At 40.5% G+C, this 13,081-nt stretch overlaps 1 pseudogene across 1 annotated transcript; it reads left to right on the forward strand.

Annotated features, from left to right (window-relative positions):
• Positions 1–550: 550 nt before the first annotated feature.
• Positions 551–12,048, forward strand: LOC144640392 (gamma-aminobutyric acid type B receptor subunit 1-like; annotated as a pseudogene). The gene is made up of 15 exons (XR_013568346.1): positions 551–694; positions 2,331–2,507; positions 3,569–3,670; positions 3,840–3,905; positions 4,006–4,206; positions 4,664–4,894; positions 5,957–6,026; positions 6,171–6,281; positions 6,743–6,890; positions 7,314–7,446; positions 8,188–8,298; positions 9,200–9,313; positions 9,934–10,269; positions 10,910–11,161; positions 11,681–12,048. The product of XR_013568346.1 is annotated as a gamma-aminobutyric acid type B receptor subunit 1-like (transcript).
• Positions 12,049–13,081: the final 1,033 nt, after the last annotated feature.

The raw sequence follows: 13,081 nt of genomic DNA on the forward strand, positions 1-13,081 counted from the left end.
TCAGTTCAGTACTTAAGCCTGTTTATTTGAAAACAATTGCAGAAACCTGCAAGCATTACTTCTTCATGTTAAAAATATAAAAAGTTTTTATATTTTTAACATGAAGAAATACTGAATGCTTGCAGGTTTCTGCAATTGTTTCAAATGAACATTCTGTGCGTAAATAAAATGCAAACAGTACTATTTATTTACTTATTTTATTTTATTTTATTTTATTATTTTTTTTTTTTGGGGGGGGGGGGGCGATGGCCTGATGGTTTGGTTAGCGCACTGGACTTTAGATCGAGCGGTCCGGGTTAGAGCCTTGGCCGGAGTCATTGTGTTGTGTTCTTGAGTAAGAAACTTTTCTCTCATAGTGCCTCTCTCCACCCAGGTGTATAAAGGGGTGCCGGCGAATTATGCTAGGGGTAACCCTGCGATGGGCTAGCGACTTGGAGTAGAAATACTCCAAGTCGCTTAATGCTACAGAAACTGGGATAAGTTTCGGCTTAATGGGCCACTTGAATCGACGCAGACTTTACCTTTACCTTACCTATTGTTTATATTTCAGGGTCATCTAAGCGCGGGAACCAAGGTTTTATACGACTACTTGCACAAGGAACCTGAAAAGCTCATGATATTGGGGCCGTTTGACAATGATCTGGCCAAAACTGTGGCTGCGTATGCTGGGCATCCTGACATTGGCCTTGTACAGGTAATAGTTTATTTTTTTATGTATTAGAATTAAGTGACCTCTTCTCGCAGGCAACTCTCTAACGGAGGTCCGGGAACTAGTAAACTGGCCAAGGGGAAATTATAAATGAGAAATTTATTCCGTAGCGCTTTCCATTTGGGTGGAAAAACGGTGAGAATTTCCCGGCAAATGGAACAGTTTTTTCTCAACAAACACAATGCATGGTACGGGTGTGTACCATTTGAAATCTTTCCAGTGGGAAAAAAAAAACAGAACAGCGGCATATTTCCATCAAGGAGCATGGTAATAGTGCGAAAAAGCAAAAACGGTACAGTGATAAAATTCCGAGCATTCCGGTAAAAACGAGAAAAGAGAAATACTTCTAAAGGTATTCTATTTATTCCGAACATTTTCCAATGGAAGAGACCGTTCCATTTGATTTTCCACCGGAACAACTGGCTTCTCCGTTTTTCCGTACAAATGGAAAACGCTGTCTCTTCACCCTTCACTCAACCCCCTCCCCCTTCCCCCAATTTTCTTCTTTCTCGTACCTGATTCGCAAAGTAGCAAGAACTCACAGAGTAGCAAGAGTCGCCTTCAGAGAAGGCTAAAAGAGAAGCTTGCTGGGGAGCATGCAGACACGCATTCAGTTTTTCATACTGTTATCTGTAAAATTTCCCGCGCGCGTGAAATGCGACATGGTCTTACAGACAAATGTTTGACAAACTTAAAACACGATGAAAAAAAGAATAAAATATTCGGTAGAAGTTTACCGACTTTTCGGCAATAGTTTTTAATGCAGAATTGCCGAAACGTCGGTAAACTTTTACCTAAATTTCTAGCGTCAAAAACAATTTTAAGTATGTTATTTCATCGCCTCAAGACACTACGCAGTTGTTGTCAATTTTATCTCAAAGTTAAAACACGGCAGCATGCTTAAGTTTCAGTGCACCTGCATCGCTCAAGTTTTATCATTAAAATCAAAATACATGCAAAAAGTTAAACAGAAACAAAATTTAACGTCAAATTTTTTTTATCAGATTCTCATTTCATATGGCATGTCACGAACTAGTCGAACTACGCTATTCAGTTAAGATAAAAATGGCGGAACTGTTTGAAAACATCGTTGCGCGAAACACTATCGACTGTTACACGAGGCGATTTTATATGTTAAATAAGAAAAATTCAGGCAACAATTTAATAAATTATTGCATTACTTTTAAAACCTGCAGTTGCAACAGAGATGATTCCAATTTTACACACGATGTTGACTTTAATTTTAGTGTTTAGTCGTTTCAACGACATATGCGAAACTAACGATGAATTCTGAAAACAAAACAAGTACAGCGAGAGCCGCGATTGTTTTGGAACAAGCTTGAAGCTAGATTTATGGCGATTTATTGCCAAATTGAGGTTTACACTGGGTCTTTGTAAACCACCACTAGGCGGAGACAAAAGTGCGTTTTTACAACGTGTGGATTGGCTGTAACAGTTCACGTGGACCACATTAAGACGGGTTGGTGGGACAAATCCTGAGTGTGATTTTTAACTTTAACCGGTTTAGACTGGCATTTAGACAACTACTTACTTTTACAATGTTTAAAACGTCGTTGAAATAATAAATTGGCCCTAAATATTGAAAATATTACATCCACAGTTTTCCTATGGAGCCACTGATCTCGAGCTTACAACCAAGCGGGATCGATATCCTTTGTTCTTCCGGACTGTACCGACAGAGTTCGTCTTTAATGAGCCTCGCTTGCGGTTTATTCAGCGATTTGGCTGGAAAGATGAGATCGGCATGATCTACGACGCATCGCCGTATTATTCACAGGTATAAGCTATTTTTAAAGGCCTGGCAGAACGAGAAAACCTGTTTCCATAATTGTTTTTTCGTTTTGCCATGGTTCCATGCCCGGCGGAATCACGGAATGTTCTGCAATCTCATTAGTCCTTATAACGCCCAGTGGCGAATAGGGCATCAACAATTTCCCTCCATTCCTGTCGGTCCTTTGCAAGCCGTGAAGCTTGCCTCAGGTAAGATTCAGAGGCTGGAGTTCTGTCTCTGCTGTTCTTCTCCAGGTGGATTTAGGAAGGCCTCTTTTCCTTTTTCCCTCTGGTGTTCATCTGAGAGCAACTTCAGAAATGCTGGTGTAGCAGCAGCAAATTTTGCTTCTTGCGTGGCGAAAAAATTGACGCTTGAAATAATGCTTCCGTATGGCAAAACTGGAACAAAACTGGGGAACATTAGTGCGCGCTACGTATGTTTCTGGAAACATGTTTCCTCGTTTTGCGGGGCCTTTAGCTTTGAGTGTCTCTTCTAATCCCACCACGAATGCCTTTTTATTCTAATCGATAAGTATAAACTTACAGTTTTTATCTATGATTAACACGATTTAAAGGTACTAGAAAGTGTATTTAGTGTTGCCACAGGTCAGGAAATGGTCAGGGAATTCTACGAGAGAAAAGTAGGGAAATTATATTTTGAGTCAACAAAAATTTACGTTTTGAAGAAAAGCCAGTGAAAATTGAAATTATAACACTGCTGATTTAATACCATTGCACTGGAGCAAACATTTTAGGTCACTGTGATCTCAGCAAGGTGTTTTTTTTGGAAGGGGAGGCTGGAGGTTCCTTCTATATCTGACATTTCGTTTCGTATTAGGGAAAAGTCAGTGAATTTCTAAAACTGATGTCTGTGGCAACCATGACTTATTTCAGGATAATACATCAACATTGAAATGAAGAAAGCTATACCTTTCATAGAAGTACATATAAAACGTGAAAAATGAGAAAAATGTTCAAAAATGCTAACCCTCCTTCATAGTAAAACATGAACGTAAACCCGTAACGGGCTTCCAATTTTCTAATAGTTATTGTTTTTCTTTCTGCTAGATTAGTCAGCATCTCGCCGAGTCTCTGAAAAACAACGGAACCAAAATTGTGGCGAATGAGGGCTTTACGCAAGATCCCACAGTCGCAGTCAAAATTCTAAAGGTAGGAAAATTACTTCCAGAATGGGGTGTTTGAGTCGGACTGAATTATGTTGGCGAAAAACTAACACAAGTTCCTTTTCTTTGAACCAAGCATTAAAAAGATGTTATCATTCTATCATTGTAAGCGCACGTGACGCTTGAATTCACTTATGTTTTGTAACCTTTTTCAGGACAAGGGAGCTCACATAATCGTTGGAACATTTCACCACTCTAGAGCAAGAGAAGTATTTTGTCAGGTAAGTAAAGGAAAACGCCCAGTCCCAGGCAGTAAGTCTTTATGCAGCTTTTGTATCTTTTCCAACCGCTAAAATGTTTTGTGTCATTCTTTAATTTCAGGCGTATCTTAATGGCATGTATGGACAAGACTATGTCTGGATTTTAACGTCTACCCCGGATGCGAATGAGACATCTGATTGGTGGTTTCCTCAACCCTCAGATAAACTGGCATGTACGCGATCGCAAATGGAAGAGGCTTTAGATCATCATTTTACCTTTTACTACAAGAATGAAATCAACGCAACCTTAGTATCTGGGAAGGTACTGTAAGTTTTAGGAGTTGGCTCTGCAATGTAGATGTGATTACATTATTTTCATCCTATTTATTAGAAGCTGCAGTATAAAGTCAAACATGGAGTCCAAAGTTGCCAAGTGACCTTTCCTCGAATGTATGTCTCTAAGGATTGATTGAGATGGAGGCTTTGAGCAGCGAGTAGCGCCATTGCTGAGAACGTTTGGAGTTTTCGTACTTTTTAAAGATTGGGTTTTATCTGCTTCCTGTCAAAAGAGCGAATACTTTTGTCGACTCTATAGAACAGAAGATTTACTAGAACAGTTCAAGGTCGATGAAAGCACACGAGAGTCAGAGAGAGCGCATAATAGATAGCGGTCAAACCCTAGCCTGAGTATAATTAACTCTGTCTTTCGTTTTTCCCTGCCTTAACAAAAAACCCAATTCCGGTGCTGAGCTAATTCTTAGGAGCATTGTCTTTTTCAGTCCACAGACCAATTTTTCACCGAGTACAACCAAAGAATACCACAAGCATTCCGCAGTACGTACGCCCCATTCGCTTATGAGGCCATGTGGGCGATAGCTGCCACGCTGGAGCGCGCTCGGCCGATAATTGTCGATTGGAGCATGGATTTACAAAACCTGGGTTATGGCCGACGTATGGTGAGCGAGCTGTTTAAGGAAGAGGCATTCCTAGTGCATTTTACGGGACCCTCGGTAAGCTTTTATTCTGCACATAAGTTCTGCTACTAAATGTCTGTGTCCGAGCCAAGTGGTCCATACAGCCGGAGCTTATCTCAGTTTCCATAGCATTAAGTGACTAGGAGTATTGCTATTCCCCCTTGATGGGATGCTAGTCCATCGCAGGGTTACCCCTCCAGTAGTAAATTCGCCGGTACCCATTTATACACCTGGGTGGAGAGAGGCACTGTGAGAGTTAAGTGTCTTGCCCAAGAACACAGCGCCCCGGCCAGGCCTCGAACCCGGGCCGTTCGACTCGGAGTCGAGCGCGCTAACCATAAGGCCACCGCGCCTCCCACACGCAATTAGCTCCTCACGACTGATCGAGTCGCTTCACTGCATGGTTATCTAGCAATGAAAATAAGAAATGTCTCTGTAACAATAACGAGATACTCTGTATGGAATTTCGGCCTAGCTTGAAAATTCTTCTATGTTCCCTCAACTGGGGTACCGTAAAAACTCTATTTAAGCCCTCCTCTCTTATACATAATAAGCCCCCCTTCGTCTCGAAGTACATCTCCTAAAACATGAAAACAAAAACATGATGATTTATGAAAAAGGAAACAAGACACCTTTACACTTTTAAAGATATTCAACCACTACATCTACTTATTATTGTCATTATTTTGTGACAATATGTTACCAAACAGCACTAAAACATTAAAAAGTCTATTTTATATCTTTTATATGTACCCTAACTGATATAGGATTTGAAATAAGCCCCGCCCTTCTCCAATAACTCCCCTTTCTATTAAGCCCCCCTTCCCCTCCCCCGCCCCAAGAGGTCCCAAAAAGAAATAACCCCCTGCGTGGTCTTTCAGTCGGTGGATGGTCCCTGTGTAGCCAACGAAATTGCGAGTCTGCCAATCAGTGGTCGGTAGCAATTTGGGTCAAGCAATAGTCAACGATGCAAGCCTCTTAAATGTACGGATTCGCAAAAGACCATGTTACTTTTCTAATAAATGCATCTATGATTGGACTACTGTGTACAATGGTGTATTCTTGATGGTTAATAGTTAGTTTTTTCTTTTCTTTTAGGGCGTTGTCGCGTTTGACGAGAATGGTAATAGGAAGTGTAAAGTGTTCATCCAACAGTTTAGAAAATCTAGTAAGTTAACGTTAACTTTAAAAACAGCCCTTTTCATCAAACATTCTCTTAATATAAAGTAGCTGTTAAAAAAGTAAGTGGTTTTAGATTCTCTTGTGGTAGCTATGGGAGATTAACTTTTTAATTCATCTGTTTTGTCCATAGTTGGTTCTCAAGAGGTAGGGGTGTACGACTACAATCCCCCAGCCCTGAGCCTGAAGGGAAATTCAAGAGGCAACAGTACTCCTGAGGCATTGGAATACGTACATTGGCCAGGTATGTCTGTTAGATCTCCCTAAAAAATCCTCAATTGACCCATAGAGTAGACAAGAACTTCCGAGATGGTTTGCGTTTTATTGCTTAAATTTAAATAAATACCATACTGTAAAAGGGCTGAAGAAAGAAGTTTTAATACTCTCATGCATTGTTAAGACACAAAAAAGCCCCATAAACAAATTGCACAGTAGTCAATAACAAAATCGATGTAAAGATTTGGCTGTCTTTTATGACACTTATTGCACAAATAATGCCGACGATTCCGTCTCCGAGAGTTGACTGAGCCCACGGTTATAAAGGCCAGAGACGTTGCTAAGTAACACTGTGCATCCTTAAGATGCTCTTCACTCTTCTTACCAGCATCCTTAACAATAAATTAATGTTTTCGGGAGAAAGAGGATGTGTATTTTAGCTTTGTGGTGTCAAGCTTACTTTAATTCATGTTTTTCTTTTTCTGGCAGCCGGCCAACCTTACCAAAGGAAAGCCTCAACGGATTCGTGGCTGTACATCAGGCTTCCTCTTTTTATCTCGTGGTCTTTGATATCTGGATTCATTCTTGTCTGTTGTGTTCTCTGCCTGGCATTGCTTTTAATATTCCGTCGACACAGGTGCGTAATCTTAAACGTGCTTGTTCGTACTGCAGTGCTAAACAATGTTGCTGTTGTTACTAGCTTTCTTGAAGACCAAAGTAATCACTCTATCCAATTACACAGAACACAGACAATCCAGTAAACCAATCAAAACTCGAAGCAAATACATGCAGCCGGCACCTGCGTGAGCGAGTCATGATTGGTTTTGGTTTTACTCCTGATTGGCTGTGAAAGTGGCGCGAGAGTTTTAAACCATCACTAAGCGATGTAATGCAAATCAAAGCAAATGCGAATTTCTTTCGACACTCAAGTAAAAACCGCTTTATTGCATGTGTGACTCGATACGAACTGAGCCCAATTCTCGTAAGACATATTCCACTTTGCTATTCCGTCAGTTTTGTTAAATACTATCTTATTCTTTCTTGTTTTTGACCATTTCAGAGTCATCTATCACTCGGGTTTTTTCCTCAATGAATTACTCATTATGGGCTGCATGTTAAACCTGTTTTCTGTCGTGCTCTTTGGACTTGATGGTGCCCTCATCTCCTTTGAATCACTGCAGTGGGTTTGTAAGGTAAGATTACACCAGTGTTGATTTATGCATTCAAATTATTAGAACAGCCTTAAAACCAGTTAGAAAACTAACGAAGTAAGAAGTTCAATAACACACCTAGACCAGTATAAAAAGCCAACAATTATTATTGTTTGCTTTTGTACAATATTCAACCCGTTGGGAAGTGAGGATGGCTAACGGTGGCACGGATGGATTGCAAAATCGAAAAAAGTTACAACGTAAAAATGCGCAATTCAATTTTAAGGCCATCCCCTTTTTTCCTTCGTTTACCGTCCAATGCTATTCAGTCGTTCGGTAGGTTAAAAAAAACTGAAAAAACTCAGGGGCAATATTAATCTGCTGGAACTAGGAGGCTCGGTACCCAAGCATCATTGCCGCGGAGGCTGGAAACAACGAAACGGAGTGGTTACAAAATCAACATGGCGGCAATGGAGGAAGAAAAGATTGGTGATGTGGTTAAACTCGGCTAAGACAGGTGAAAAATGATAAACCACCAACACTTCTTTGCGATCTGACAGCATCCATGAGTTTTTTTTTGAAAACGCCAAAATATGGGTCGGTCGGAGAAAAAAAAGGGGGACGGGCTAATAAGTCGTTATTGTGAGATTTTATTTAATTCAATGGCCAGTTGGTCAGTGCTGGAATATTAATTGCGGTACCTAGCCCCATTGAAATAGCGACAACTATAAATAACTATGCATAAGATACTTGTCTAACCGTTTACATTTGATTCTGTTACAGGCTCGCTCCTGGTTTCTGAGTCTGGGCTACACACTTTGTTTGGGCAGCGTCCTTCCTAGAGTTCTATTCGCCTACAGAGTTGTGTCCTGGAGACCTCAAACTATAAAGACGGTACGCATGCGTAGATTTTGTACCTTCAAAAATTTGATCTGTTGTTGAAGAGTAGATAGTTCTGATCAGGGATACTTTCTCTGGATCGTTATGTAGTGTTCTTTAGTCAGTTACAGTTCACCGCATCCTAATGTTAATTTTTATATTTTAATATAGTTAAAGAAACAGAATTTTAATATATTTGTACAGTGTTTTTTTTTTAGCTTAGTTAATAGTTGTAATTAGGTTTTTTTTTTTTCTTAAATGTTTAAAATTAGTTTCTATTTTATATATATTAATAACGTTTTTAGTTAGGCAGGTTAGGCGTCCACAATTAGTAGAGGGGACTTTTCCCCTCAGCTACTACAGTTTGACACGTTAATAAAGTTATTATTATTATTATTATTATTATTATTATTATTATTATTATTATTATTATTATTATTATTATTATTATTATTATTATTGTGTCCGTTTGACAAAGCTTTTGATTCATTTTAGGCTGACATTTGTCAGCGAACGATCGTTAAACTTGAAAGCTCTCTCTCACTTTTTTTTTCCATTTTAATTAGACAATTTCAGTAAATGAAGGCCATCGGAAAGTCGTCAAAAAGATGTAAAAAAAAATACCATAACCTTTTTTTTAATGGCTACGGTACGCAACCTCGTTCCCAGGGTCTCTCTCTTCTTGCCCCCAGAGAGAAAGTCCCTGGTAACGATGTTGAACGCTACGGTGTTCAGCAACTTCAGCACTATAAAGTAGCTAAGTAGTATCTCCGTCGTTAAGAGGTGTCCACGTTATAGTTTATACGAGTTTCAGCATCGAGATGCGATTGTTCGAAATAAAAGTTTCAAGCAGGTTTTATCAGCTTCAACACATACATAATGGTCACAATAAAATATATTTTGTTTCTCGATGCAGGTTCCTTGGTCGTGGATGTATATGATCGCGTTCGTTATATTTATTGCTGACGTCGTGTTGTTAATCACATGGCAAGCTCTTTTTAACCCCCGTGCCGTAAAGGTTCTTCGAGAAGTAAGTCTGAATCGATACTTATCAGATACTGACAAAATACGCTTAACATCGACGTGGTAGTGTTGTCTTGTTTTTTTTCTTCATGTTATCAGTCTATTAGAGCAGTGTTTATAGACCTTTACGGAAAAAAAAGCATGTCCCTATCTGAGCGAGTAAGTCATCTTTGATAGCTGGAAATCTGTAGCACGGGTTATAATCCCCATATGTTGTAACAGAAGTGTCTTATGCGTGTCGCATTTACAACATTTATCTCTATTCGTATTTTGTCAGAACAGTTGTCTGGGACAAAATACTGGTTTGTGTTATTCAGTAACACAATAAGGACGGAAATTACGAGCCAGACTATTTACCCCTCTGACATATTTTTACGTAGCCTGAAATGCAAGCGTTTTAGATAAGCGAGCGTTGGATAATTTTGTTCGCGTATTTGGCCGCAAGCTGCTCCCGAGTTCGAATACAAGATGGCGCCCGCCCGCCCAGAATGCGCTCGCTCTCTAAAATACATCTACATTGCAGGGTAAACTTTACGTGTGAATCTAAATTTATTTTCAAAGAACAACACTGCCATTCTTATGGAGCAAAGATAAATGTGCTTTTTTCGAATTTTTAAATTAAAACAGGTTGAGAAACCTCGTCCTTATCAAGAGCAAACAATCCTCGTGGAACAATGCATCTCCGACAACGAGGAGGGAGCCCTGGCACTACTGTTTGTTCCCAAGGGACTGCTGCTTCTGATTGGTGCCTTAGCAGCCTGGCCTGCGCGCCGTTTGTGTATGCCGTTGTGTAACAACACACGAAACTGTTCACTGTGTTTAGGAATAGCAGCGGTCATGTGCATCATCGAGGTTCCGATTATAATGCACGTGCGTCAGTACCCGAATCCGTTTTATGGTATTACAGGATTAATTATCATGGTAGTATCGGTGGCACTGCTGGTTATTGGAGTTGTTCCTCAGGTGAGATTGCAATTTGCTTAACCCTTAGAGGTACAAGCAAATTCATATCCTTACTGTGGTACAGAAGTGGGGTTGATGGTACCCCCTCCTAAGCGTCAGAAATCAGAAGTCTCTGTCCGCACGCTCAATCCTTCCTTCGCTCAAGAGATGACCGAGATTCGACCCGAAAAATTCCCTACTGATGTCGTAGTTCTACAGAGATTTGTGAAGTGTGATTGGTGGTTGTTTTCGCGCGAAAACTAAAACCAAAAAACAACCAATCAGAGACACTGTAGAGTGGTAGAGCTACGTCATCAGTATGGAATTTTTCATCTCATAGGTCTCTTGAGCGGGGGAAAGAATTGATTGCGCAAGCTAAGGAGGATGTCTGTTTTCTTAAGCTGAAAGCAGGTAAATCTCTTGCAAAAAAATTCTACGCGTTTGTTAAGGTATTTTAGAGCCCTTTGGTTGTTGCTGTTGTTGCGACGGTAATTACTCTTCAACATGGGGCAAAATGCCAATTAAAAAACGGTACAAATTGTTTCTTTGCCTGAATTTCTCCTTTTTTGGCGTTTTGGGACTTTGAAATTATGTCGTTATCTTGCTATCTAAAATTTAGCAAGAAATGTCACTTTGTGGTATTGCATTTTTCTCAAAACAGCTTAAACGTGCCCATAAATGTCAAAAGAAGTCGCAAATGGCATCTTCGGACTGTAACGATGTAGAGACGAGGCACGAGAACAACTGCAGTCCATGTGAATGTAACGTATGTGCTGATCCAAAGAGGTTCCGGCCCCAGTTAGCCTCGTGCTCAGGCCCTTACTCCTGCGCACCTGTTTCACCAGACTGGGATTACATGGTCAATGGTGTGCCAAATAGAACGAAGGAAGGCGAGCCCCGCATTGTAACCGAGGTATTGTAACAGTCAGTCAGTCTTTCTGTCTGTCAGTCAGTTCGTCAATCTGTTCATCATTCATTCAGTCAGTCTGTTCGTCAGTTAGTCAGTCTGTCTGTCTGTCTGACTGTCTGTTTGTCTGTCAGATACACTTCTACTTACTGACTATATACCCTATTAAAGTTAGTTCCAGTTGGTGGACCCTATTTTTTTTAAAAATAAAACAGAATTATTATTAACTTCACTTTTAGTTCATCACAAGTCATCAATAATCTTTTATTTTCTCATTTCGTTTTATTTAATATTTCCAACTTTGGACAGTGTCAAACTTTAACTAAAGGTAAGCATTAAACGTGCTTTTGAAACGACAGAAATAAAACCATTGTTATCTCCCAATGCAGGATTATTGCTCAGTCATAGATCCTAAAGCGTTCATTGGTGGGGGGAGGAAGGGGAAGGGGAAGAAACCACGAAGGCCCTAATTAGTACTTATTAAAACTTTAATTTAACTTAAGAGTATTGTTTGTTTTCATACAGACAGTTTACATCGATCCACCAGCGTTCCTACTTCGGCAGCTCACACTCAAACAATGCAGGTCTTATACAACACAGCCGAGATACAAACAGTCATTGTACGAACACAAAGTGCTTGCATGATAACAGAACCTGAACCGGAAGTGGAAAAAGCGGAAGTCATGATGCAAACGGAAGCGGAAGAACCGACACCGGTCACGGATGTGGACACGCAGACTATCAGTGTAAAATTGTGTGACAGTCACGCTCAGACAGTAAGAGCGGCGCTAACCAACATTCAAACACAAACGGATAAGGCAAAGCTGAGTCATTCACATGTTCAAACAGATGATGTAAGTATAACCATTACTTACGACTCTAATTCCCCTTAATAAAATCCCAACTGAGCTAACCGCCGACCGGTTAGCTCGGTTGGAAGAAAACCGGACTACCGTGCGGAAGGTCTCGGGTTCGAGTCCCAGACCGGACCAACTCTCAGGGTCTTAAAATAACTGAGGAGAATATGCTGCCTTTGCAATGACATCTGTAAATGGTTAGATATTCTAGTCTTCTCCGGATAAGGACGATAAACCGTAGGCCCCGTCTCCTGCATCTTCAGTGTTATGGTCAGCAGGGGACGTAAAAGAACCCACGCGCTTATCGTAAAGAGTAGGGCGCGGAGTTCCCGGTGTTATGGTCTGGTCTTTGCCTGTTGTGCCGTTGTGCTGTTGAAATGCTCGGAGATATTAGCTATGTTAAAAAGCTACTCTACAATCTGAGGGTAATTAAAGTATTCACTTCACTCGCCACACCCAGAGTTGAAATGGGGTGGAGGGAGGGTGGAGGCGGGGGGACGGACGACATAAAATTAATGTGACGAAGTCCCCCCGAAAATTTTACAGGGAAGACCCAGCAAGCTGTCTTAGAAGTGGCGAGTGGCGCAGGCTAACAATAAGTTCTAAGAGAAGCATATCGCTTCTGGTTATAAATAGTCAAACAGTACATAGTGGAGAGCGTTTTTGGGGAACGCTGATTGGCTACTCAAACTCCGAATATCGGCGGAAATAGTATATACTAAAACAGTGGATAGCGTTTTGCCTGCGCGTCGATTGGCTACTCAAACTCCGAATACCCTTTAATAGTATATACTAAAACAGTGGATAGCGTTTTTGCTGCGCGTTGATTGGCTACTCAAACTCCGAATATCCTTTAATAGTATATACTAAAACAGTGGATAGCGTTTTTGCTGCACGTTGATTGGCTACTCAAACTCTGAATATCCTTTAATAGTATATTCTAAAACAGTGGAAAGCGTTTTTGCTGCGCGTTGATTGGCTACTCAAACTCTGAATATCCTTTAATAGTATATACTAAAACAGTGGATGGCTACTTTGGTTCGCGTTGATTCGCTACTCAAACTCTGAA

Source organism: Oculina patagonica, unplaced genomic scaffold (genome assembly GCF_052425735.1).
Source record: "Oculina patagonica isolate OP01 unplaced genomic scaffold, crgOcupat unplaced291, whole genome shotgun sequence".
Lineage (NCBI taxonomy): Eukaryota > Metazoa > Cnidaria > Anthozoa > Scleractinia > Oculinidae > Oculina > Oculina patagonica.